Source organism: Bacillus rossius, chromosome 2, assembly GCF_032445375.1.
Source record: "Bacillus rossius redtenbacheri isolate Brsri chromosome 2, Brsri_v3, whole genome shotgun sequence".
Classification (NCBI taxonomy): domain Eukaryota; kingdom Metazoa; phylum Arthropoda; class Insecta; order Phasmatodea; family Bacillidae; genus Bacillus; species Bacillus rossius.
In genome coordinates this window covers 130,258,935-130,284,571 of record NC_086331.1, presented here as the reverse complement: position 1 = coordinate 130,284,571, position 25,637 = coordinate 130,258,935, and the positions used below count along the sequence as shown (strand labels likewise).

The 25,637-nt window shown below is 35.4% G+C and overlaps 1 protein-coding gene across 4 annotated transcripts in view; it reads left to right on the top strand.

The window, feature by feature from the left end:
• LOC134529835 (solute carrier organic anion transporter family member 74D-like) overlaps positions 1-25,637 on the top strand; it is a 105,635-nt gene that overhangs the window by 7,914 nt on the left and 72,084 nt on the right. The window lies entirely within an intron of this gene.

The following is a 25,637-nucleotide window of genomic DNA, read 5'->3' as shown; positions in this document are numbered from 1 at the left end:
ACTTAGAAAAATTTGAACATGCAAAATATCACTAAATTCGGTTAAATTTCCTTCTTTTCGTGAAATCATTTTTTTTCTGTGAATGCGTAGTTTTACAAGGAAAAATAATTAATGCCTTTTTAAATACAGATTTGACAGCTTACATTTTATAGTTTTAGGCAAATTGATAACAATCGTTTACAAAATTTCAACATCTTTTCTGTACTTATATAGGCTATCATTTATTAATGATTAATTTATTGTAGTCAATGCCAATCTCGGTGGAAAAAAGATCAAGTCAGATTTTCAAGGAGAAAATATTTGCTTGTAATTTCTCCAATGTTCGTGTTGACTGTGTGTGTGTAGGAATGTATTTAATACTATACGCAATATATCAAATAGAAAAATAAGATTACAAGTGTTTTAATGCAGGTAAAAAAAATAGCATCAGGAATAATTAAAAAAAAAACTCAAAAGAAAAACAAATTCAAGATAAAACAACGTTAGGAGCTATGAAGTTGTAATGGGGCTTACGCCCGCCACATTTCCGCCCGCGTCAGAAAGCGAGCAACCAGACTGAGAGTCTCAGTGAATCCATTAAAATATCTCTTATGATGCAGCCAAGCCTGTGAAGGTAGTTGATTCGTGGGCTGTCTTGAAAGCTTCCAGAGCTGTGTGACCAGCACTCCCAGCGAGGTACATACGGAGGTTGAGCAGGCAACGAGTTGTTGAGCACCAGGCTGAAGCCACTCTACAACCTACAAGATGGCCGGAGGCCGGAATAAGCTGGCCGGTGTGGCGAAGCGCATGCTGAGACTTGTGTCGGATGAGGGGAGAGCGGCATGATTATGGGCTCACCCGTGGGTTCGTGGTTTGAGTTCCCCCATCTGTGAGTACCAACTCGTTGGGCGAGTTGCGGTTCCGAGGCGAGTGATGGTACACTACGTGAAGGAGGTCGAAGGGTCGCAGCTTCGTGCCAACTCACGGGGGAGTCGAGGCTGCATAGGCGCCTAGGAAGTCGCCTTCAACATGACTGCGAGGCTCGGGGTTTCAAATGCTTCAGCAGCGAGGAGTCCCCTCACTGGATGAGTACCCTGGTAATAATGACCGAGAAGGAATCAGTAAAGCAGGGGAGTCCTCCCGACGCCACACCCTGAGCTCCAATCCGTGGAGGATTACAAGAGACGGGTGAGTCAGCATTCTGGAGAGGTCATCACAACCTCTTCATCGCTTGAAAGGATTTCAAACATAAAGGCAAGAATTATCTTTGGGATTGCGTCATGCCGTCAGGCGACAGTTTTGGAAGCTCGTTTAGCCGTCTTGAATTTCAATTGAGTCATTGAACTCGTGGGTATTCCCAGCTTGACCGGGGGGGAATCCACACCCTCAGCACCCAGCTGGTATTTAAAAAGCCAAGCCAAGGTAAAATTAAATTGTAAATGCTGGTTTAGATTGGGTTGCAAACTAAACCAAACATCAAAATAAGTAGCACTAAAATAAATTGTATTCCTTTCAAAGAAATATAAAAAAAATCCAGAAAAAGACGTAAATGACAGTGAGCATGAAATTTTATCAAAAATATGAAGTTCATGTAGGTGGTTAGTAACTAATACTAAAAAATATACCTACTAAAAATTACACCAAAAATTGCTACTGTAATTTGCACCAAAAGGTATTCCTCATAAAGATAATACTGGTGCCAGTTTAAAAAAAATAAAAGGTTGTGCATAAGTAAAGTATAAAGCTGCTGTTTAGAGCTTAAATTACAAATTTATTTTTAACTGTACTTTATCACATTTAAATGTGATTTCGACATTTAAGACAAATGCTAAGGTCTTCATTAAACTACGGAGTCACATATATTCCCTAATGGTTAAATTAAAAATTAACTTTAAAATAGTTTCATATACTGGCAAATTGCTCCATTTTATTCTCTTTTTGGGGTTCTCATGATTTTGGTTCCTATTGCGCACCAAGTAACATTTAAAGGTGGGTGCGGAGGCAATACCCATTAAAATACTTGAAGCACTACTTGTAGCAAGAAATCCACGAAGTGAGTTTTCCAAAAATCAAAATACAACACCCCTGGGGCATTTGCGGGTATGAATTCCTGAAACGTTGTACTTGCATAACCAGGGGCGCAACTACTAAATTTCCAAAGGGGGGGCAATATACCTTTTTATAAAGAATCATCGATCCCCCCTATTGAAGCGGAGGGTTCGGGGTTCCTCCCCCGGGAAAATTTGTATTTCAAGGTGGAAAATGGTGCTATTTAAGCAGTTTTATTATCTAAAAATTGATTACACAGCACTTTCTTTGCCCCTGTTTGCCCCTGTTTGCCCCCACTTCAAGGTTTCAGAGGGGGGGGGGGGCAAAATACCCTTGCCCCCCCTGTTGTTGCGCACCTGTGCATAACTGCAAGTCTTATTACAAGTGGCCTGATAAAAATACTTAGGCTTGTAAATTGTGACGTAGAAGTCCAATCCATGGTTGCTCGTGATCAGCAATTTCTTGATGGGTCAACACGTAGTCAATCTAGCGAGCTAAAAGCTGTACACCCTAGCAAGCACATAGCGGCTCTATTCGAATACCTCGTGGCTGGTAGCGACATTGCACAGCCGACCACACGACACATCACTCGCACACGAGAAGCATCGACATGGTTGTTCTTGCACCCAACCAGTTTATCTGCGACTCCCGGTAACCAAAATCAACTCATTAACATCTTTTTCTTTTTTTTTTTAGCAATGAACAAAGCTATTGAAAAAATTGGTTGTCTGTAAAGTCGGTTTACGAATGATAGTTTAATGTGACAACGTCATAACAAAACATTGATGAAATTATTGCATACCTTCATGAATAAAATGGAATAATTTTTATTTTAAAAATAAAAGAATAAATACTTGAAATTATACTAGTAATCAGATTTCTAAAATGCAAGAATAATTAACCTTTATTGCCGAAATTGTTGTTGTAATAAGCAATGAAAACCACATTAACTTTTCACTTCATTTTATAAACAGTCGACGAAACAGTTCACGTGTAGAGGACTTGTAATTAATTTTAAAAACTGGCGTTTAGCTATAAAGTTTAAATATAATTATGAACAAGTTTTCATATAAACAAACTGTAATAAAATATCTATAATCAATTATATGAATCACCATAATTTTTTAGTCAACTGTAACATAACCTATTATTATTGCACTCGCCGACAGCGTAACGGAACAATAAGCGTAACAGGACAGCGTAATGGAACAATGTGCGTAACGGGACACTTTTTTGTGCGTGCAGCCGGCGTTCATCGATTTATTAGACGTCACGCTAAAAGTAACCATGCTTAACCCGTCATTGGTCGCATTGTAAAATGTTACACCAGTGGTCGCGCATGAGCATTTTGCTCACAGACTTAATTTTACGATTAGATTCTTGCTTAACCACTTTTAAAAGGCCAAATATATTTCTTATTGCAAATGAAACAACTCTGCTTGTTTAAATGATATTTTATCTTATTATCACATAATTTTTAAAAAAAATTTTTACAATAATCATCACAATAAACTACTTGGCTGTATAGTGAGTTTCCTTATTCCGGCCTACGAATACATCAACAATAAATGCAGATGTGTTGGAAGCAACAGAACATCACACATTTTTTTCACAATTTCAAATTTTTCTAGCACAAAAATTATTAAATTTACTGAGTCTTTTGAGGGCACACTAATTTATGTTATATATTTGAGACTATGACTAATAGAACACACATTATGCAATAGAGAATTTCTACATCAAAATTAACTGCTTTCATGGAAATTTGCATTTTCTAACACCTAAATTTATTAGGATTTTTCAACATTATCTTGGTCAATATTTTGATCATTGGCGGCTGCTTGGTTTTCAGGTGGGCTCTCCGGCAACCATGGTGGAACCACTGTAAATACAAAGCACAGAAAATATATTACATTACTGAAAATTCTAGTGAAAAATAAAATAGAAACATAAAACTATGGAAAGACTACAATTACATATCTTCCTCTGGAATTCCTAAGTGCTTTTTCAAAATTATAAAATCTTTTCTCACTTCTATCCAAATTCAGCTTTTCAGCTTCTGTATTCCAAATTAATTTCTTATTTTATACGAAAATCAACAATTTTGTGACAAAATGTTAATATTTACTATAATTGATGTTAATTGATGTTTTATGTAATATATGTTGTTTTTTTTGTATTTTCAAAAAAATATTGATAATTATAACACAACTTACCTGTTATGGAACATTCAGCGATTTGTTGAAGAGCCAAAGCCACAATTTTCTTCCCCCGATTCATTTCAATAAGTAATACCACGAAACATTTGATTTAGTCTCACGAGAATATATTCCACGACTAAACACAGCACTTTGCAAACCGAACAGTCGTCACAAGTGTAGCAACGCGACTGGTCGCACTGTGAGCAAACTGCTCATGCAACGTGCATGCCTGTAAGCGATATCTTATATCAAGGCCAAGTATCAGTTACATTCTGTCAGCCACCTAGTGACTTAATAAGGAAGGTTCAAAACTCAGCTAGAAAAAAGGACACCCCCAAGCAGCAATAAAAACAATAACAGTAAAACAATATTTCTGAGGGTGAGCAAAATGCTCATAGCGCGACCAATGACGAGTTAAAAGCAACAATGTAAAACTTTTAATTTAGCTATCAATCATTATGAAACTGTACATAAAAATAAATTCCATATTTTTAATTCAATATATTTTAACCAAGGATGGACTGGTGAAGTACAAAATACCAGCAATTATTAATAGAGTTTGGATGTGGACTAAGATACATGATCAAATCACATGAAACAAGTATAAAATAAATAAACTATGGTATCACAGAGGTCTGGTATAAACCTGATAAACTCAGGTATACACAGAATCGATGATTCTAGTTTAGTAGTGCTTGTAATCTTAAATAAAATACACATGTTGCAATCCGAGTTATGCTTTTAACAAGGAGTTTGAGTGCTGATAATTACTAAAAACAAGAGTAATTATTACTTAGATATGCAGATGGTCACTTTCCAATGATTTCATCTGAGGCAAGAAGTATCATGTTAATATTAATTTACTTCTGTAGCCATACTTTTATGATCAAAATAATACCTTTGAATGGTATATACAACCTCATTTGGTCTCCAGAAAAATCATAAATGTGATTGGCATAGTGCGACCATTGTCTGGAGGGTTAGGGTAACTGTTGGTTTGAGGTCTGAAAAACCTGAAAAATTCGGGAAATGTTTAAATCCCAAACTAGTAGGAACCCTATTAAAGTTTTAATTCTGCTTATTATGTTTTTGAGATAACATTTGTGCGATGACTTGTTCACTTGAAAGAATCCTTTTTGGCCATGTGATCATGTCTTGCAATATTAAGATTTTTTTATTTTTTATTTCAAGCACTTTAGAATGTGGTTTATAGTAACAATATATGTTGATAAGTTATAATTCAAAGTAAATTAGTTTATGCATATCCTTAACTTGTAATACTGTTTACATAGTTTTCATAATTTGCAAATTAATGATAATTTGTTTCCATCATTTTTAGTAGGAAATCATACTAACATGTCAGAATTTTGTTTCCTGAAGCAATATTTTTCTGTTTACAGTTTCTCTAGTTTTCCATAGTTTCAGCAATATGTTGGCACTATTTATTTGATTTTTAATCATTCATTAATTGTAATTGTAATTAAAGTAATTGTTAATCATTCATCATAACTATGATTTACATATTTTTATTTAATGTCTCACAGACAGTGAAATCTTGAGAAACTGGTACACTCAACATCACAGTTCAAGGATACTTGGGAAGGAATTTTCCATGGCCTATAAGGAAGGAACCATCATAACATTTACCTGGAGTGATTTTTGGAAACCATGTGTTTTTTTCAGTTGTGTTTGCATTAATATTTGGTCGTTTGAAGAAATATTACATGGCGTCTTGACATCTGATTTTATGTGTGTGTTAAAAATTACCTTCACACCCCATGTGAAGTGTAAATGACATTAAAAACCAAAATCATAATAGATAGGGATTTGAACCCGAGTCCTCTGAAATGCTAGTTCAGTGTCTTACCACTACAACATTTTTCTTATTGACTTGGTTTTTGTGAAATATTATTTTTGCAACATTAGAAAACTTTCTTATAATGCATAACAGTGTTCCAACTTCATTGATATTGCTTTACAGGGTGTTTTCATCCTCTTTTTATAATCAGTTGCCCAGACTAGTTTTTTCTTGGTGGTCAACATCTCAAATTTATTGTATGATGTCTCTTCATTTTTACAAGTCTCTGTTGGCTGATGTTTTCTCATGTTGTTTGAAATTAATTTAATTTAATAGCATATTTAATTCATATTAACTGTTATATTTGCTGTTTATTTCTTTATTCTTTATTCATAGATAACTTAAGTTAAATAACTTATTTTATATTTTCTAGGAGTAACATATCCTTCCCCATGAGGCATAATTAATATTACCACAGTGTATCTGTGTGCCATGGACATCAAAATTTCCCAAATTTTCATGCCAAATATTTGCTAATGTGCAGAAAACAAAAAGAAGCACATTACAGTTACCACCATTAAAATGTTATAGCTTTTGTAAGATTTATTATGTGGGATCAATTTTTTGTATTTAATGAATTTACTGGGTCCATTCTAAACAACGTTTAAAATAAATCATGTGCTGTTGCAGGTATGGGAATATGTTTTCAAAGTGTTCAGATCAATGTAATTGTTGAGAATCATGCCATCAAACAATGGAAAAATATTGGCCTAGATTATATACTCCAGCTATAAACTGTTTGCATTTATTTTAATCAAGCTCACCTGAATTAGTTGTTGAAAATAGTAGTGTAACACCAAGTGTGTATATTTCCTTCTTTCAAATTGGCTTTTTACTGTAAATATGTTGTTTTACAAGAAAAAAAGTATTTATGCGTGTTTACATACATGTTTGATAGCCTATATCCAATAATTTTATGCAAATCGGTAGCAATCGTTAACAGTATTTTGATGCCCTTGCAATACAAATACAAACTAACAAGCACCAGTGTATTAATTTATTTTATCCAATGCTATCTTGTGGAAACATTATTATGAGAAAATTTTTCTTGCCTGGATGGGATTTTAATCAAACCTTTTCCCTGGGTTTCACTTCGCTGTTTTTATGCTAAGCATGAACCTTTTTGGCATTCACATCCATGTGTAAGCAATACATAGGCCTGTGCATAAAATTTTAAAATATATTTTCTAGTACTGCACATTTCCAATAAGTATTTCAATTGTCTTGAAATTGGTTTGACAGCATCTGTGGACAAATATAACAACCCATATTTTTTATTTTTGCTAAATTTGCTTTAGTTTTTTTATAAACTAAAAAAAGTGCATTTTTAGCCATGTGTTATTTGCAGCATGAGGTGAAAGAGACTTTTTTCAGTAAAAATATTCGCGAAGTTATTTTATACTGAGTTATGAAACTCACAATTCTTATTTTAAATTTCACCGGTATTCCAAAACTTAGGTAGAATATAACACTCATATTAAACCTTATTTTCACTCTTTAAAGTTGTCTCACCTTAATATTTTTTATTTGTGTAGCTTTTTCCGTAAATGTTCATAACTTTTTCTGGGTGATTCTATGAGACTGAAAAAGGTCTGATTTGAAAGAAGATGAAAAGTACTATAGTAATATAAAATTATATTCAGTGTTTGATGTTATCTTTTGATAAAAAGAATAAAAGGTACTTTGTGGAAAAGTGGCATTTTAATTGTAAATCATTATCAATGCAGTTGTTAGAATAATTATATTAATTTTCTATGGGGTACTATTTAGGATTTTTAGGTGTCATTCAAGGGAAGAGTAGCTAGCTAAAATGTGCTAAAAATATAGGTATTAATAAAAATAATGTAATTTAATTTTTGTCTCACCTTTTTAATCTTATCTGGCAAAATTTGGTGTGTTTACAATATTTTCTGGTAGTTCTTTGTTGATATGAAACTTAATTTATCCTTGGTCAGGAACATTGTTTTTAACAATTTTTTTTTAGAAAGCCTGAACAGCATTTGTCCAACTTAAGCAATTAATTCTAATATATATCTATGGAGCAAATTATGTTTGTAAAAGGGACCTAGCACTTATCCTCTCTTCTAACATTTCTGTGTTCTGGCCAAAAAAAAATGTTTGTGATGGCCAGTGAGGGTGCGTTAAATTGAAGTAGGCATCTATATTGTCATCATCAAGCTCCAAAATGAGTCCAATGAAGCTCTTAGGTAGGTATTTGCTTGGTGATTTGGAAGTTCTAGTTCTTGTGAAAAGCTATACCATAAGGAAAAATCTTTGTCACTGCTTATCGGTTTTGCTGCTACGTTGGTATTAGATAGCGGTTGGACAAAGGGAAATACCTGGTGCCCGGTACAGTTCTATTTTCACTAAAATGCTGAGTCAACTTTGGTTCTATATTTTCGGGAATGTCTATATTAATGAATTGAAATATTATATTTTAAAAGAGTTTGTCACAAAACTAGAACATTTCTTCTGGTGTGCAAATGTGGTCTTTATACAATCTTGGGAGGTTGGCTCGTGTAACAGATTGTGTAACTTATCCACCTATACAATTGCAAGCACATTCCCATTTCTTGTGGCATGAAAATTCCAGGAAGCTTTTAGACTAAAATTTTCTTCATGAAAACGAAGATTGTCTAAACACTATAAATTTTTATATTGTGCAGCACAGCCATCTGTGATGTATTCTACTGTTGTTAATTTTTTTTTTGCTTTCATGTTCATGTAATGTGATGAAAAACAAAATGATTGCTGTGAAACATAGGAGCTATCATTGTCTTTGTAATAAACTATTACTGGATGTAGTGTGCAAGATGAATGAGATGAGACCAGTGAACTTTGAATCTCATCTTGAAGGGTGAATCCAATGTTTTCAGAAAAATCCATAAAGCAAAGCACTTTGTTTTTGAATATATTTTCTTTTGTCTTTTGTATGTATTCAGATTGTTGCTTTGAAATAAAAGAAAGAGGTATCAGTGTTTCAAGTTATTCATTTAAAAGTGTAATAATGTACTCAAACAGTGGAGGACCATTGTTTGAATGTGGCTGCGATCAGTATTTGTCTATTGCTTGAATATTGCTTGGTCCGAATCATCATAGTCTTCAAGTGGTGTTTTAACAAAATCATCCAGTTAGTCAGAATTAAGACATTTATCATACATTCTTAGCCATGCATTCTCTTTTTACATTTTCATACATTTACATTGCATTTAATGCCTTCAATTTAATTTTATCCAGATTCATTGGACTTGTAAGTAGTGCAGGATTTTTATAAATGCAACAATCACACACTGAATGAACTCTTTGATTAACAGTTACTCACCACTTATGCCTATGTTAGGTAGTCCAATTTTGGTAAAGTTCCTTTAGATTACAGAGCATCAAACGCTTTTGCAAATATACAATTTATTGCAGTACTCATTTTAACCCTTTGTTCCTCATAAAAAGCTTTAATATTTTCTATTACATTTAGATGAACTTTACTACCTTCTTTTGGCTCAGGCAAAGAAAATATGCCTCTTGTTTGATGTAACTGGTGTGCTTTTCTAACCATGTATTCAGTCACTTTAAATTCTAATGCAGTTTTCTTCCTTGACCATGATTGAAGTGTGGAGAGTTAAAATTAGAAATTTTCTCTCTTTGGGTGATTATGAGCGGCATTTACAAGGTGGTCCAAATCTTGGGCCTTTTATGCTATTGTAGATACAGCTTCAGTTGATGAATTTGAATAATCCCTTTGTAACTTTTTTTTTCTGGTAGCCTCAAGACAAGTACAAATTTTGATTTCATTTTTAATTTAATTTCATGAACTTTTGTTTTTGCATATTTAACTTTGGATCCTATTGAGAGTGATTTTACTTTTATTGGTAAAACTCCTAGTGTTGTCATACTTGTGTTTAAATCGTGCTTTTCTAAAGCTTTTGTGGACCATGTTTAATTTTTTTTTAGTTTTTACTGGCGTTAAAACACGTTACTGTTAGGAGATTATCACTAATTTTGTCTTTACAAGACTGACTGCAACCACTTATTTGGTCATCATCATCATCATCATCATCATCATCATCATTATGTAAAATATTTTTTTTTTTCTGCAGTTGTCACAAATATATTGGCCAGGAATTAATACTACTCCTGTTTTGCTTTTTACTTCTTTAGCAAATTTCAGTGAAATATGTCTTAAGCTTGATTTAATGATCTTTTTGTGGACATTATTAGGGTCAAGTACTTTTTTTTTTGGTAATTTTCATAATATTTGGTATAGTACAGAGAGTGGTGTAAACATACATTAGAACTAGGATTCAGTGTTCTGGCTAACCTCCAACAAAGGATTTCTTACATTCTTTAAATGATTCATACAATGGGAAATTTTAATTTAATACAGGTTTTTGGACATACACCATTGCAGTTTTGCACTGTTTGTCATGGAAAAATTCCGAAAATCAAAAATAAATAAAAATTAAATTAAGGATTTCTTGTACATGATCTGGTAAATTTGAAACCATCAGATTTTCTTTATTATCCATAAAATCTTTACTATGACAGTAAGAATGTGTGACCAGGCCCATGCTTCACTGTTCTTTAGGTAATAATGGCAACTCTTCATCTGAACTCATTTTTACTGTTAGTAGACTAAGTGAATTAGCCTATTGCCATTTATCTCGATGTTACTAAAATCTCACAAAATGTTTGTTTTGAAAGACAAAATCAAATTAACTCTACTCATTGCACAGTTTGCTTGGTCCAAAACTCACCTTTTTATTTTATGTATAAATTTATTTGTTATAAATTTTTTTTTTACAAAACTACTTTTCACAATTTTGATACTGCTCACAATGAACTAACGATAACTGCTAGTGCTATACTTCTCTTGTCACAACCGTGTCTCAGAGCTAACTGAAGTGAGGTGGCTCAATGTTCCTCTGACTGGCTGCTGGTACAAACATGTAGCTTTCATGTTGTCACTTGTCTCTCCCCTCTCAACATGATTTACTATTAGTTAAATGTAAATGGAAAGTAAAAGAAACTAAACTAGCTTTAAAGTGTATAAACTATTTGTTACTTATAATAATAAAATTAATATTATTTTAATTGTTGCATTGATAATGATGTACTGCTAACATGCTACATTTCGGCAACATAATTTTTTTTCCCTCGTAATCAAATGATAACATTAGATACCCATGAATTATTTTCATCCTCTTTCAAATGAGACCTTTTTCAGCCTCAGAGGATCAGCTAGAAAAAAAAATTATGAACATTTACGGAAAATGCTGGACAGATGAAAAACAATTCAGTTGCACCAACTTTAGATAGTACATCTTGGTAGCCATCTTTCATAACTTCAATTTAATGCCAAAATTTGTTGGGATTATGCTTGACATAATTTTTTTTACGAATCCAAATTTTTTTATCATGTTTGATGCATATTAGTATTTGTTTTATATATTTTATAATATTTATTTTATTTTAAGGCACAAATCAATTTTTTAGGAAACAAATGGTATTTATGTTTGTTTTAGTGTACATTGGAATGAAAGTTTGGAGTTTCTCACAAAACACAATGTTAATTTATCAACTAATTCATTCACATCAGAGGTCATATAAAAGTCAGACCAATCATGTTCTTTAATTGCGTTATAGTCCAAGATAGTCACAATTCTTGAAATTGGTAGGATAAATGTCCATGGTAATTAAAATATCAATTGCAGGATGAGGTAAATCTTCTTTAACTAACAGGTCAACTGATTTAGTAACTTCACATTCCAGAAAATAGGAAAAACAGAGATCTAAGAGCTTTACAGAAGACTGATTATTGTTGCACATAAGTAAGCCTTAGCTAGTAGTAAAGGCCTTACTACTTACATGCCATAAAAAAGTTGCTCCAGATGCTAAAGTAATAACATCGGAAGATTGTGTGGTAGAAATGAGAGAATAAAATTAAACCGAAAGTACAAACAGTAAAGAAAGTTAGTGGACCTAACCTGTGTGTGATACTGAACAGTAGAATGTTACCTGGTAATGCCAGTGACACAGACATCACAAGTGAATTTTTGGAACCATCAGCGGATGATTTTGTTGACTTGGAAGGTATTAAGATATCAAAGCAGATTTTTGTACAAATTTAAAGGTGGTTCTAGAAGGTCCAGCACCTATAAATATATTGTGACTATTATCACCATCTCGATGATGGTAATGTTGAATGCAGGAGAAGACAAAAATACTTCTGGAAAAAATGAGCGTGAAATTTCAGTAGTAAAATTGTGTGATTTAATAGGTAAACTTCTAACACCTAACATAGCAATGGTTGTAAATTGAATTTGGTATGTATTTGACAAAATCCTGGATATATTTGAATGAAAATAGAGATGTACAAGAGAAGGAAAAAATACTAATGTTTGAATAATATAATTTGGATATTTATGTCTGTAACATAATTTAGGTTTTTTTTTTTAACATAGGCCGGCAATTGAGTTATTAGAAGAGGAGAATTCCTAAATTTGTGGCAGGAAAAATGTTAGTAGAAAAAGGTTTTTTTTTTTCAATTATATTTGGTTTCACTTTTAAATAATTTTATCATTGAGATTTTTTCACTGATGTGTTTTTTTTTGTGTTGTCAAGAGTTTTTGTAGTGTGTTCCATAGTTTTTTTTTTCAAAACTATTGCACCAAATCTTACCAAAATTTTACATATAAATCACAAAGGCTAAAAAGATATACTAAAATAGAAAATCAGGAATGGTTTGGGATAGCCCCATAGTAATTTCATAACAGTCCCCAAGCTGGGGTTATTATGAAACACAGCTTTATTTCTTTTTTGTTTTTTATACTACAGATAATGCTGATAATTGTCCTTAGCATGAATATAATACAAAAATTTTGAAGTTGTTTTCATTTCTTTTTCTTAAAAATGAAACAAGTTTGAGATAAAGTTCAGTTTTTAGTTTGATATTAGCTCCATCTGACTGTTTACTTTGTGTTGGTTAAAAGTTACATTTTTCATAGCAGTGCTACATTATTTACTGATTTAATTTTTGTTGCCGCTTTTTATAAGCTGTTGCCGTTTATTATCTCTGCTAACTGTAGATGTTTTCATACATGAGCTTTGCAGAAGTAGATTAACTGACGGCTGGTGCTGTATACAAGATAATGTGTTGCAAGCAAGAGTGAATTTAAAGGGAGGTTTATAGCTGATTGCTGTGCATCTAAACACCAAATGTAATGAATACCATCTGTTTTCAACACTGCAGTGACATGAAACAGATGAGTTAGCATAGGAAGTTGATGTGTGGGTAAAAATGTTATTGTATTGTGTTGTTGCAAACACCACAATCAATAAATATGAAATAACTAATGAATTTTATCATTCACAAGGGCTTCTGGATATTGTCTGAATTGAATCACAAGCAATGTTTGTGGTATTTAATGGGAAACGTATGATATCCATGTCATTTCAGTTTCCATGGTGGTCAAGATTGTTTTGCGCTGTGACAATGGTGGTGGGTTGTATTCCAACACCCTGGCATTACTTAAATTTATTAGCAAGTGATTTGAAGACAACTTTAATTTGGGAGGTCATGTTCACATTGCTTTAAGTATTTGTGGTTATAACAGTGCAATGTAAAACCGTATCTATACCTTTCGGCATACCGTTTTACACTTAAGGCAGAATCAGTTTGAATTAAATTAAGCATCTGCTTATTTGAGGTCATTTGCATAGGCAGGAGACAACATCTCGTATCAAAATGAGAATGTATTTGCATAACTTCATCGAAAAACAATAGCGGGAATTTGAGACATGAATTGTGATTCCCCAGGAAGATTGTTTAAATATTTGAAATAAGAAATAAGATTTTACAAATCTTTTTATGATTTGGGATCCAGATTGGAATACTTTCTAAAAATATGTTCTTATATTTATTCTTAAGAATAGTTAGCTTAGACAATTCATACTTTTTATGGTTTCCTGTTGGAAGATATTAAGTACTTTTTACTGATAATTTCTAAATAAGTACACATTTATTGTTTATGTTATTCAATCCAAAGGTTACTCAATAATATAAAATAAAATTCATGGGTATTTTATGATATCGTTTGATCAAAAGGAAAAAAAAAGTTATATAGTTATTGGAAGGTGGCCATGTTGGCATCTTTCAGTCCACTCTTCCAGTGGATCTAGTTCTAGATTGACTTGGGTCATTCGGAGCTGTGCTGGTTGTTATCCCTTTTTTTATATGATTGACAGCGTACAATGCCAGAGAGAGAGAGATTCATCGGTTAACTTATTTGGCACATTCTACCGAACAGCTGAGGTGTCTATAACACAGCTTGAATTCGTGTTTATTTTTTATCCCCCCCTTCCCCCTTCACTATCGGCTTACTTGTATTTTTGTTTTCGTGTGTATATTTAGTATTCTACTAAAGCAAGTCCTTGAAAATAAGTTCTCTGCTCCTTTTTTTGGCTAGAACCTCGCCGATTTTTTTTTCTATTTTTCAGTTATGATAGAAATAACAAAATTTCTCCTCAGACATGCTTGGCATTTGGTTAGTATAATTTTCAACTTTTTTCAATGTAAGTTATGCTTACTCTTTATTAGGGTTCCCGCACACAGGGAAAATCAGGAAAATAGGGAGAATGTCAATGAACTGAAGAGATCTTAGTTTTAAAAAAGTTTCAGTAATTATTTATACTACCGTCAGTTGGAGTGATTTTGAACTCAAGGGGTGAATTTGATAACTGTACACAACTACTTTGTAACAGGTGTAGTGAATTTTCTAAAGCAACTGAAAACAACAACAGCAACAACTGAGGACAATTTTATTATTTTTAAAACTTAACACAACTGCATCAAATTGTCCAAGTGTATAACATTTAATTATTATTATTTTATTATTCATAACAAATTTATTTCATAAAATTTATGCAAGGGGAAGGAAAAAAAAACCTATCAGTCACCCCAGTTTATGGTATGCAGTATATTAGTATTAAAAAAAAAACTTTATGCTTTTCAGTAATAAATTTGTGTGCTCCTAATAATCCGTGTGTGATTTTAACTAACGTTATTGAAGCGTAAAAGGTAGAAACTAGTGTGTGTGTTAATTTGAAGCACAATCACATAAAGTCCTTTCCCTGGGAAAATCCAGGCCACCTGGCTATTTCAAATCAGTCTAGATTGCACAGACATACACATTAGTAGAGACCTGAAAAATTCGCGGGTTCATTGGTTCATTTCGTGTTTTGCTAAAATTCAAATAATTATACCTTAGTGCTGCTTCTGCAATTGGTTTACTATTAATCTGGAGGACTGATGGCCAATTAGAGACCCTCACTCATAGAAGTGTCGAATCACAGGCCACCCAGTCGAGACGACTCACAAGTCAGCAGCCAATGAACAGTTGGCATTTGCTCGGGTGTCTAGAGGATATTGGAGTCTATCCTGAAGGTCATTAAACACGCGAATTTTTCCGGTCTGTACACATTAGAAATAAATTGCTGAGTGTTGGTAGTCTTCGGGAAACGGAATCAGGACATTCAGGAGAAATCGTCCCAATGGAGTGTACATGTTTGAGGGCTTTTGCCAAAATACTTTTTAAATGTTCCTTTAACGAAGTAGAATCAGTTTAACTAGCCAGCCAGATACATAACATCGGCGTCACTGTTCATTGGCCAGTTTCTCGTCACGATTGTAGTTTCGCGACCTCGTGGCGTTGCGTTAATATCAACATAGATATTTAAGTATGGGGATTGGTTAGTAGTAGCTTCAAGTAAAAACACATCAACCGACTGTAATTGTGTTCGATCATTAAATTTTGTAGTGAGGTTTGTAGGCTGCCTCGATTGCACTTACGGATGTAATTTCAGTAGTTTCCACGTCTCGGATGGCCCTGTGTGTGTTGTTTCGGGCAGTCGGCCTGTTTGATACGCAGTTTCAGATTACCACTGTTGCGCCTTTGATTCTCGTCGTCGTGTTCGTTGGCATTCTGTAATCCCTGTTACTTGGGAGACCTAAGATGCACATAAAGTTCTGCCATTCCCGATTACACCCGAACAATTCACCTTCGGCCAACTTCGGGATTTGTTTTATTTTTGCGCAGGAAAAATGAATTCAAATATTAAAAGTGGTCGGTTAGGTTAGCTACATGAAAAAACTTTAAAACATTATGGGCGATTAGTTAGGTTAGTATATCTACATTAAAATAAACAGAGAAATATAAATATATGTAAATAAACCCGAGGTTGGCCGAAGGTGAATTGTTCGGGTGTAATCGGGAATGGCAGAACTTTATGTGCATCTTAGGCTTCCCCTGTTAACTTGGCCGTCTCGTGTCTCGTGATTGGCGACACCCTCCCAAGAACTACCCCGGGTGTGATTGGTAGGTGCCGTTTTTGGACTGCCTTCTGCTAGTCATTGCGAATGAATTATTTGCCTTCTAGGGAAGTCATTTCGAGTCTGTGTGTTGTGTGGACTTGTCGCCGGGCGTACGGGCAAGCATACCCGAGCTCCCACATTGCAAAAACTCCGGCTTACCTTCGTCAAGTAGGAAAATCCTTCGTCGTCCAACCAGAGTAATCAGGCGGGGAACATTTCCCGTCACATCGATTGAAACAATGTGCACGCTAGTTTTTACTTTGTGCCTTAACGTGTTTTCCAACAGCCCGTAAGTTTCAGATACATAGTGTGTTTGTTACCAAATAGAGCGTGTCAGCTTAAAATGGATGGGTGTATTTTAATAATTAAAAATAGTCCTCCTTTGAATTCCAGTGGAGCAAATTGAGCAAGAATAATTATTCATTAAGAAGACCGTGTTAATTTTTTCCTCCGTAAGTTTACGAAGACGGGTATGTAACGTAAATTTACAGAAACAATGATCAATGAAAACTACTAACATTTGGATTTTTATTTTTTTTGTCCAAACTTTTCATTGTCCACAGTATTGAAGAGGCGTGGGGTAACATAGTGACAAACTGCCAATTTTTTGTTCTAGTCCAAACCACTTAGTATTATCTACTTGTTTTACACGGCGAATTAGCATTCACATAAAAGCCTTAATACAATAATGAAAAGATTTACGGAAATGTTTTGCAATGTAACGGCGGTCCCTGGAGAGTTTTCGGCCAGCAATTCTTCCGTGCTTATTTGGAGAAGTGATTCTAACAGCGTAGCGCGCTCGCGGCTCGAAACCACGCTCTACGCTCGGCTGGCACGTGCGCGTTCTCTGTGCGGCACCGAGCGTGGTTTGCTGCGCCGAAGGCCGCCGCCTTGGTGACCTTGGCGACTCTCGTCACTGTGCGCCCGGCCTTTCCTGCGGAACTGAGTGAAACTAACGCACCTCTGCAACGTGTGGAATCAGCTTGGGAGCCAAGGATGGGATTAAACAACCTACATGCAGGGCCGTATTTACGCGCAGGCTATCTAGGCTGTAGCATATGGGCCCGCACCACAAATGGGGGCCCGCGCCACACGACACGAAAAAAAAAAAAAATTATACTGCGATGTGGATCTTCTTATATTCTTAAAATACGCGTCGACGTAGTGTCCAGTTGTTTTGTGTGGATTAATTGCGCCGAACTAAACTCTTCTGTGGAAAGCTGATATATGAGTTGTCAGCATTTAGAAATTTTCGATTATTTTCATTTGTTTTGGTGTCACTTAATTCCTTAACCCTTAATACTGTTTGGTTAAATTGTCTGGTTTAATAATAAACTAATTTTTTCAAAATAGAAAATTTATCAAAACTATTAGTTTTGTAGGTCAATTAAAATAAACTACCCACCCAGACCCAGGCAAGAGGCACTGGAAGGGGATACTCAATATACCCCCCCCCCCCTTTTCCCCTTAGAGAGGGCCCATACCATAGACTCAGCCTAGGGGCCCACAGGCAGTAAATCCGGCCCTGCCTACATGAAGTACATTCGCATGCTTATACCGAGCACAATTAGCTGAGCTCTTTGACCGTTGTAGTTTACATTGGAATCACAAAGAGTTATACTCCCAATCAAGTCCTGGTTGTAGCCAGGGCCTGCGGACCCATTAGGCGCGTCCGGCGACCGCCAGCATATTAGGGGCCCCGAAAAGGGAGGGGTAAAAAAATAAAAAATGTATGTGGCAGCATTTTATCGACTGATATTAGTGTAATTCTACACCTACGTGTGTTGTGGTATTTTAACTCTTGTGTAAAAATAAAGTAAAAATACACCAACACGTGTACGTGAAAAATTACGCTAACATCTGTGGAGATTCCGCTGCCACATACATTTAGTGTAACATTACAATGACTGTGGTTTGGTAAATATGCCATAGTTTTCTGTTAATTTTACTGCAAAATATGCTTGACACTGACTTTTAGACTGTGAGATATGTTTAATAAACGGCATGTTAAGCTACAGATAGTTAAATAAATATAAATTGGCACTACTATTGTTTTCTTAGTGAGATGCTAACACTACTAAAGTAATTTGTTTAAATAGCTTGAAAATACCAGTGCTTTGAGTAGGATTTTCTAACACACCCTGAGTGTTGAATTCTTGATTTGTGAAGGGAAGAGGGCTTAGCAGCTAGTTTAAATAGGAAAGGAAAGAGACACGAATGATACCGAATAGTATACAAGCCGTAACGAAACTCTTGGAGGTTAATCAGCTAAATATATATGAATGCAGATTTAAGTTTTGTTTTGTGTTCTCGCGGAGATTCGAATCGAGGACCTTGACTTGGATGTATGAATGCCAATTCTCACTCAGTTTTTTTTTTTTTTTTGTGCTTTGAGTTATATTCGTTAGTCATGCTGTAGTTTTCAAGGTTTACCAAATACTCATGCAGCAGTATCCCTCATACGGGATATATGTTTGGTCTTCTTCCCTGCTAGACAAATTGCCAGACCCATTGTTGTACCGACGTGCGCTAAGAAATGAGACACCGCGCTGTGAAATGGGTCGTGGAAGTGAAAGTGTGGCTGTGTGGCTGTGCGACTGTGGTTCCGGCGCGCAGGCAATTAGGTGTTTCCTGCCCTTTCATCGCCTGTGTCACGGTCAAGGGAGCCACCAGCCGGCGGCCGACGCGATGAGCAGCGGCGTGTGTCGGACTGTACGCGGCGTGGCCAGACGGACAAGGTTAACCGTGTCACGATCTCTGCAGACGCCTCGACAGACGTCCGCTGACACAGCGGCACACGGGGCTCGTGTTTGCTTGCCACAAACTATCCTCGTTGTAATACGTAACGGTCTGGCTACCGGTTCCAGGATGGGATTGGGAATGTCGGTCCGCCACCTTGGATTGTGACGTCACGGCAGCCATCTTGGATGATCTTGTCCTTGACCTTGCCCCGGCCGCCATCTTGGATGATTTTGACCCCCCCCCCCCCCGCGAGGGTTTTTGGATTCCGCCCTTTTGAATTATGACGTCACAGCCACAATCTTGGAATCTAAAACTTTTCTCCATCTTGTAATCCGCCATTTTGTTTTTTTTTCTGCTAGAGATTATCTGGGATTCTGATTTCACAGCCACTTTCATCGATTCTGACATCACAGGCGCCATATTGTTTTCATCTGCTGGAGGCTTCCATCTTGTTTTTTTTTCTGCTGGAGGTCGCCATCTTAGATGATGTTAAGTTCGCCATATTTGTTTCTAGAGTGCACCAGCGTCACCTTGACTCATGCATTTAAGTTTGATGTTCTGTTACCTACAAGTGTTATGACCCTTATATATATATAAACGATTTATTTATTTTTATAAAAAATGCATTGGAAGCGAGGTGATTCGAACCATGACAGCTCGGACCTCTTGATGGAAAACATACGCCTTTGATCACACGGCCTACGAGACATATGCCAGACTGAGAATTAAAGAAAGTGTATATTCGGACTTGTAATGTTTGTAATATGAACTAATAATAGCAGCACCCGTTGGGAGGACGAACTTTAAACTTTCTATTAAATGCATGCTACTAGGAGTGCTAGTGTCGCATAGTGCACACATCATCTGCTAGAAGGTGCTGCCACCATATTAGTTTTCAATACTTGTTACTATAAGTGCTGGTGTCATGTAGTGCACACATTATGTGGTAGAGTGCGCTGCCACCATCTTTTTTTTCATTTTTATCAGCTTTATTCAGTAATTACCAGATCGTTGACTATTTTGAAAAATTGTAAAATTTAACACAGAAATTAGGAAAAAAAGATAAAAATATTAAATATCACATATTAATATTTTGATTCATTCGATCGATTCCTGTCTTCGATTCGATCCTTGGTCGATGAAAAAAAGGTTATATCAACTTAAAATGACTTATTTAATTTAATATGTTGAAAAGTCCTAAAATCAGCTTAAGTTACTCATCTACCAGCCGTCAGTAAGCCACCGATGTTAACTTGTCTGTCATCTTGAAAATCTGAAGTTATTAACTTAGAAATTAGGAAAATATTCCAAAAACCATTAAAAATTTTTACCTATTAATGTATATATTTTTTCAATTCGATCGATTTTCGTCCTTGGTTAGTTTCTTTGCCTGTGCTAAGAGTAATTAAACTAAAAATTATTATTTTAATTATTTTTCCCATTACCTTTTGACGAGTTTATTTATGTTTTATTTGTATAACATTTATGATAGTCAAAAATCGGCATTTTCTCTGCAGATGCAAGACGGCAATCAATTAGAGTTGTTTTTCATTCGGAACATTAACATTCTCTTTGTTTAGTTTGTGGTTGGATCGGAAACAATCTTATATGCGAAATTTCTTCGTGCGGTAGTTTGACTCCCTGACACCGGAATTACATACATAGTTGACTTGTGTGCAACATTGGCCTCTTAAACAGAAGCTGTGCTTGTGGATGTAGTCGAGGGAACACTCTAAAGTTGCACAGCTGCTTTAAGTTTACGACACCGTCATCGAGAATACTTTGCGGGCTTCAGTTTTTGTGCGGCACGTGGCGGTACTGTCTTCGCTGCTGACATTTAAGACATCCCACCGAAGTTTCCAAGGCGAAGAAGAAATCGGTGTCAAGTGTCTGTAACCAGCAGGTGCAGCTTTTCCACCCGTCTGAGCCTCTTGTGTATCTCTGGTCTGCCACGGCGCCTGTTCACGTTCACATTCAACTAGAGGATTATATAGATATATGTGTATTACATATAAACATACATATCGTATGGCCTAGAACTTAATGCCAATATAACAGTTGGTTGGCCAATTCATGGCGGTTCTGAATTAAAAGAAACAAAAAGAAGTCTGGTAATCTTCACAATTTTGGGCTTTTTTCCATCAAAAGTTTTAAAATCCCAATTATTATTAGATACTGTGACTACAAATTTCCATGATAATATTCTAATTTTGCTGCGCAGTCCTAAATAACACTCCTATTGATAACAATTCAAGATAAAATAAAACATGCTACAGGATATTTATGGAGGAAAATATTCTTTGCATGGCTTATTGCGGCAACAATTCTCAATGGGGTAACTTTTACTATTCATAATAACTAACCGTCCACACGATATTAAGTATTTTAAATGTAGCTAACCTAACCTACCTTTTTAAGGATTTTCAAGTATTTCGGAACAACAATGGAGGATCGATTTTCAACAAATGGAATTTCCGAAGAACAATAAGCTCCCAACTCTTATGGACACCATTTCATATCTTGTTGTACAAGCTATTTGATTGGTGCCCATACGGTCTCGCTAGCTCTATCGAAAAATTTATATTTACATTTAAACCTGCAAATACACGTCATTGTTTTATCCCCATATTTTTTAAATTGTAAAAAAAAAATGGAAACAATTTTTTAAAATCTTTTTAATTTTTTCAAAATAATTTTACACATCTTAAAATACAGGAAAAATTCGATACTGAAAGCAACCAAATGGTTCAGTATTTATAACATTTATTATATTTAAAAATTTAGGTTTTTATAAAAAGTATCGAAAATTAAAAAAAAAATGTATCTTGCAAACTAAATGTCGTATCGTACATTTTTTGATAGATTTCTCATGATCTTCACTATTCACAAAATATCCATGAATTGATAACTAAAAAAATATAAGGGTAATTATATTTTAAATAAGCCTGTGGTCTTAAACTTTTGTTAGGCACTGTAGAAGACATAAAATATCTGCTGAGCACACACATATTCACACACATACACACACACAAGCAAGCAAGCAAGCAAGCAAGCAAGCAAGCGCACCCACACGCATACTCACACTCAAGACTCACACATCAATTTTGTTTATATATTTTATTTAGTTTAAATTAAGGGCCATAGGTCTACCTTATATGAAATAACCAGTGTTCATAGTTAGGATGATAAGAACGCTCGTCGAAAGATAATGGGAAAAATGAATTTTTGTAATGATTTTTAAGCTGAAAATACTATTTTGCACCAACAATGGATCTAACCAATGCGAGGAATACATAAAATAAATCAATATATAAATTAATAAACTATTATGGCGGCGGCACAATTTAGCAGTAGCACTGGCGCTAGTAGCAGGCATTTAAATTAAAAGATTGTGGCTTCCAACAGGAGCTACTATTTATCCTCCATATTAAAAAAATTACAAGTCCGACCATGTGTTCTTTTTATATATACCTTATGTAATTGCTAGTCAGGTTTATGTCTCAGTTGTTGTGTGGTCAAAAGCGTATTTTCCATGCTAGAGATCAGACCTGTTATTGTTCGAATTGCCATGCTTATAATGTATTTTGTATAAGAAATTAAATAGTGTATGTCTGTAAAAGTCATAACAACACAGGGAGGTAGTTGAATATAGACCTTACATGCATGAGACAGCGACACTAGTTAACTCTGGAACAAACAGCAGAAACAAAGATGGTGGCATCAAACAAAGATGGTGGCATCAATTAAAGATGGCGGCATCCAGCAGACAAAAAGATGGTGGCCTCCAGTGTACGAAAACATGATGGCGATTTCCAGCAGACGAAAACATTATGGTGATCTCCAGCAGACTAAAACAGGATGGATGTGTCCAGCAGACGAAAACAAGATGGCGATCAAGATCAATTGAACACAAAATGGCGGAATTCGAAATAATGGCCATGTTGTCATCCGAGATGGTGGAATGTTCTAGAATCTAATATGTCAGCCGGGGTCATCCACAATTGTGGCTTGGGGCCAAATGTCGTCCAAGATGGCGGCCGACATTCAAGATGGCGGACCCGACAATAACAATCACACCTGGACCCTGTTGAACTCGCTGATTTTCTGTTATATACTTTTAATTCTGAATTTGAAATCTGATCAGGTTTGAAAGCATGGGTGGCACTCAGTCCGGTACTTCAATTCTTAGAAATAGGTGTAGAATGCAAATGCTAGCTTAAAGGCCTGACATACCACTATTTTTCGGGGAGGAGGTTTGGTTTGTGTTGAACTACATTTCTCACACATATACGAATTCCAGGAGTAATGTCAAAGAGCGTTATTAGTAATTTTACCAAGTGTTTTAATTTTGCAGCCAGTGGCAGTAATTGACACTTTCGGTTCTTTTTAATACTTTACAAATAATAGCTAGTAAAATGTTATTTAGTTACATATTAAAATATTTTAAAACATTTTTATGGGGTTATTGAATTAATTTTTTTAAAAAAACCAACCAAGTTTAATTATGACCGATTTAGTAGGTTGTCAGAATTTTTTGTATTTAATAGTTGTTAATACGAAGAATATAGTGTGAATCAATTTAAATGCAGTTTAAGACTCAGCAAGTGAGCTACAGACGTTGAGAGAGAGAGAGAGAGAGAGAGAGAGAGAGAGAGAGAGAGAGAGAGAGAGAGAGAGAGAGAGAATGTGTGTAAAAAGAGACGGTTGGGGGGGGGGGGGGGGGGGGAGTTTGGCACAAGAGCGAGTGAGAGAGTGGGTGCTAGTGAAAGTGTGCGTAGTAGTTATTTGGAACACGGCCAGAGTCGCGAAAAGGTCAAGTTACCTAGCACGAGGAATGCCATTTGTTTCTGCAGAAAGGTTGTGTCTCTTAACAAATTAGTTTTCTTACGCTTAGAGTCGAGCTTAGCTATAAAAAAAATCGCTTGCTTTTACGCGTGCTTTGTACTAGGCTGCATTTGCTTGAAAAACCTTCATAAAATGCAAATTGTTGCGTTATTGCTATTACAAAACATGCATTTACTGAATGATGGTACGTGTTCATTTCTTAGTATTAACGCTTTAAGATGAGCAGGGAGGCTTGAAAAGTATTTGTTTGCCTTTGGTCCTACTCCAATCATAATAATAATTATTGACTTGGTAATTTACGTTATTGAAGTAGCTTGGCTTCTGGGTTGTAGCCGCGTCCTTTGCGAATAATTCATCGACGTTTCGGTCGACATTGCAGTCGCCATCATCAAGGAGCAGTTACCTACTGTACAATCTACCACTTCGACGCACCTTAACCCCAAAACCAAAATTGTTTTTTATACAATGACTGCAAAGTCTGCAATCTAGATTCATGATTAGTTGAAGGTATGCGTTAAGCAAGTGCTCCCAAAAAATCAGTAATCAATTATGCATACTTCTGCATGCCAGGTCGAAGTCGCTGCAAGGGAATTAATTGATTTTCTTGTTACATACATGAGCTACATCCAAACCTCATACGGCTCAGATATACGGGTTTCATATATGTTGCCATTTGGTTCGGAGCGTACTGTAATTTTGATATCCCATGTTATTCATTCAAAAGTCCAGAACAATTTTCATTTTGAGGATGTTTTACTTTTTTTAAAATATGATATCCAAACGTATTTATATTAAAATAAATATCACACTTACTAAAATAAAATATTTTACTCCATTTTTTGTATGTCTATTAAGATTTTTATGTCTAGACTATTTTTCTAAACATAGAAAAAAGATAGTTACAGAAGTAGGTTCCACTTAGAATTTTTTTTGAAACCATAGCAATGGCATTTATAAAAAAAAATTCGAAATACAACACTGGCTTCACCTGAATTTTAAAGTCTGGCTTTATATAAAGTTTAAATTTTAGAGAAAAACTTAAACAAGTTCATATTAGGACCACCACGCCCTTAAGCCTTGAAGTATAGCCGTTATCGTTTTGCAGGAGTTACTTCATTGCGGCGAAGTAAGCGCGTGTCCATTTTTTTTCGCGCCAGCTGACGCGCAGCAGTTTCGCGGACACGAGTGTACGTGCAGTTTGCACGTCCGCGGACTCGTAATACGCAGATGAGCAGCCTGTATTGGCTCCCATCAGCGGCAATGGCTCCAACAAGCAGCAAGGACGTCAAGTGCTTCATTCAATAAATTGTTTAAATCCGACCCCCAATGCAACTAAATCAATTGGTTTCAGTAACTCGCCACTAATTTTGCAAACCACAGCTGACTGAATTTTTTCGAGTTATCATATTCCTATGTATCTATGGATTTAAAAAAAATTACTCATTAAAGTTAGCCTGTTAGGTCGCGCGGTGATGCACAGAAGTCGAATACGACGGGTCTCCTAGATTGTTGACTCCTTCGAAGATTTCTGGCCAACTTTTTGCTGATAATTGAATTAGTCTTGCCAGAGTTGGGCAAGAATCACCACCAGCCTCCT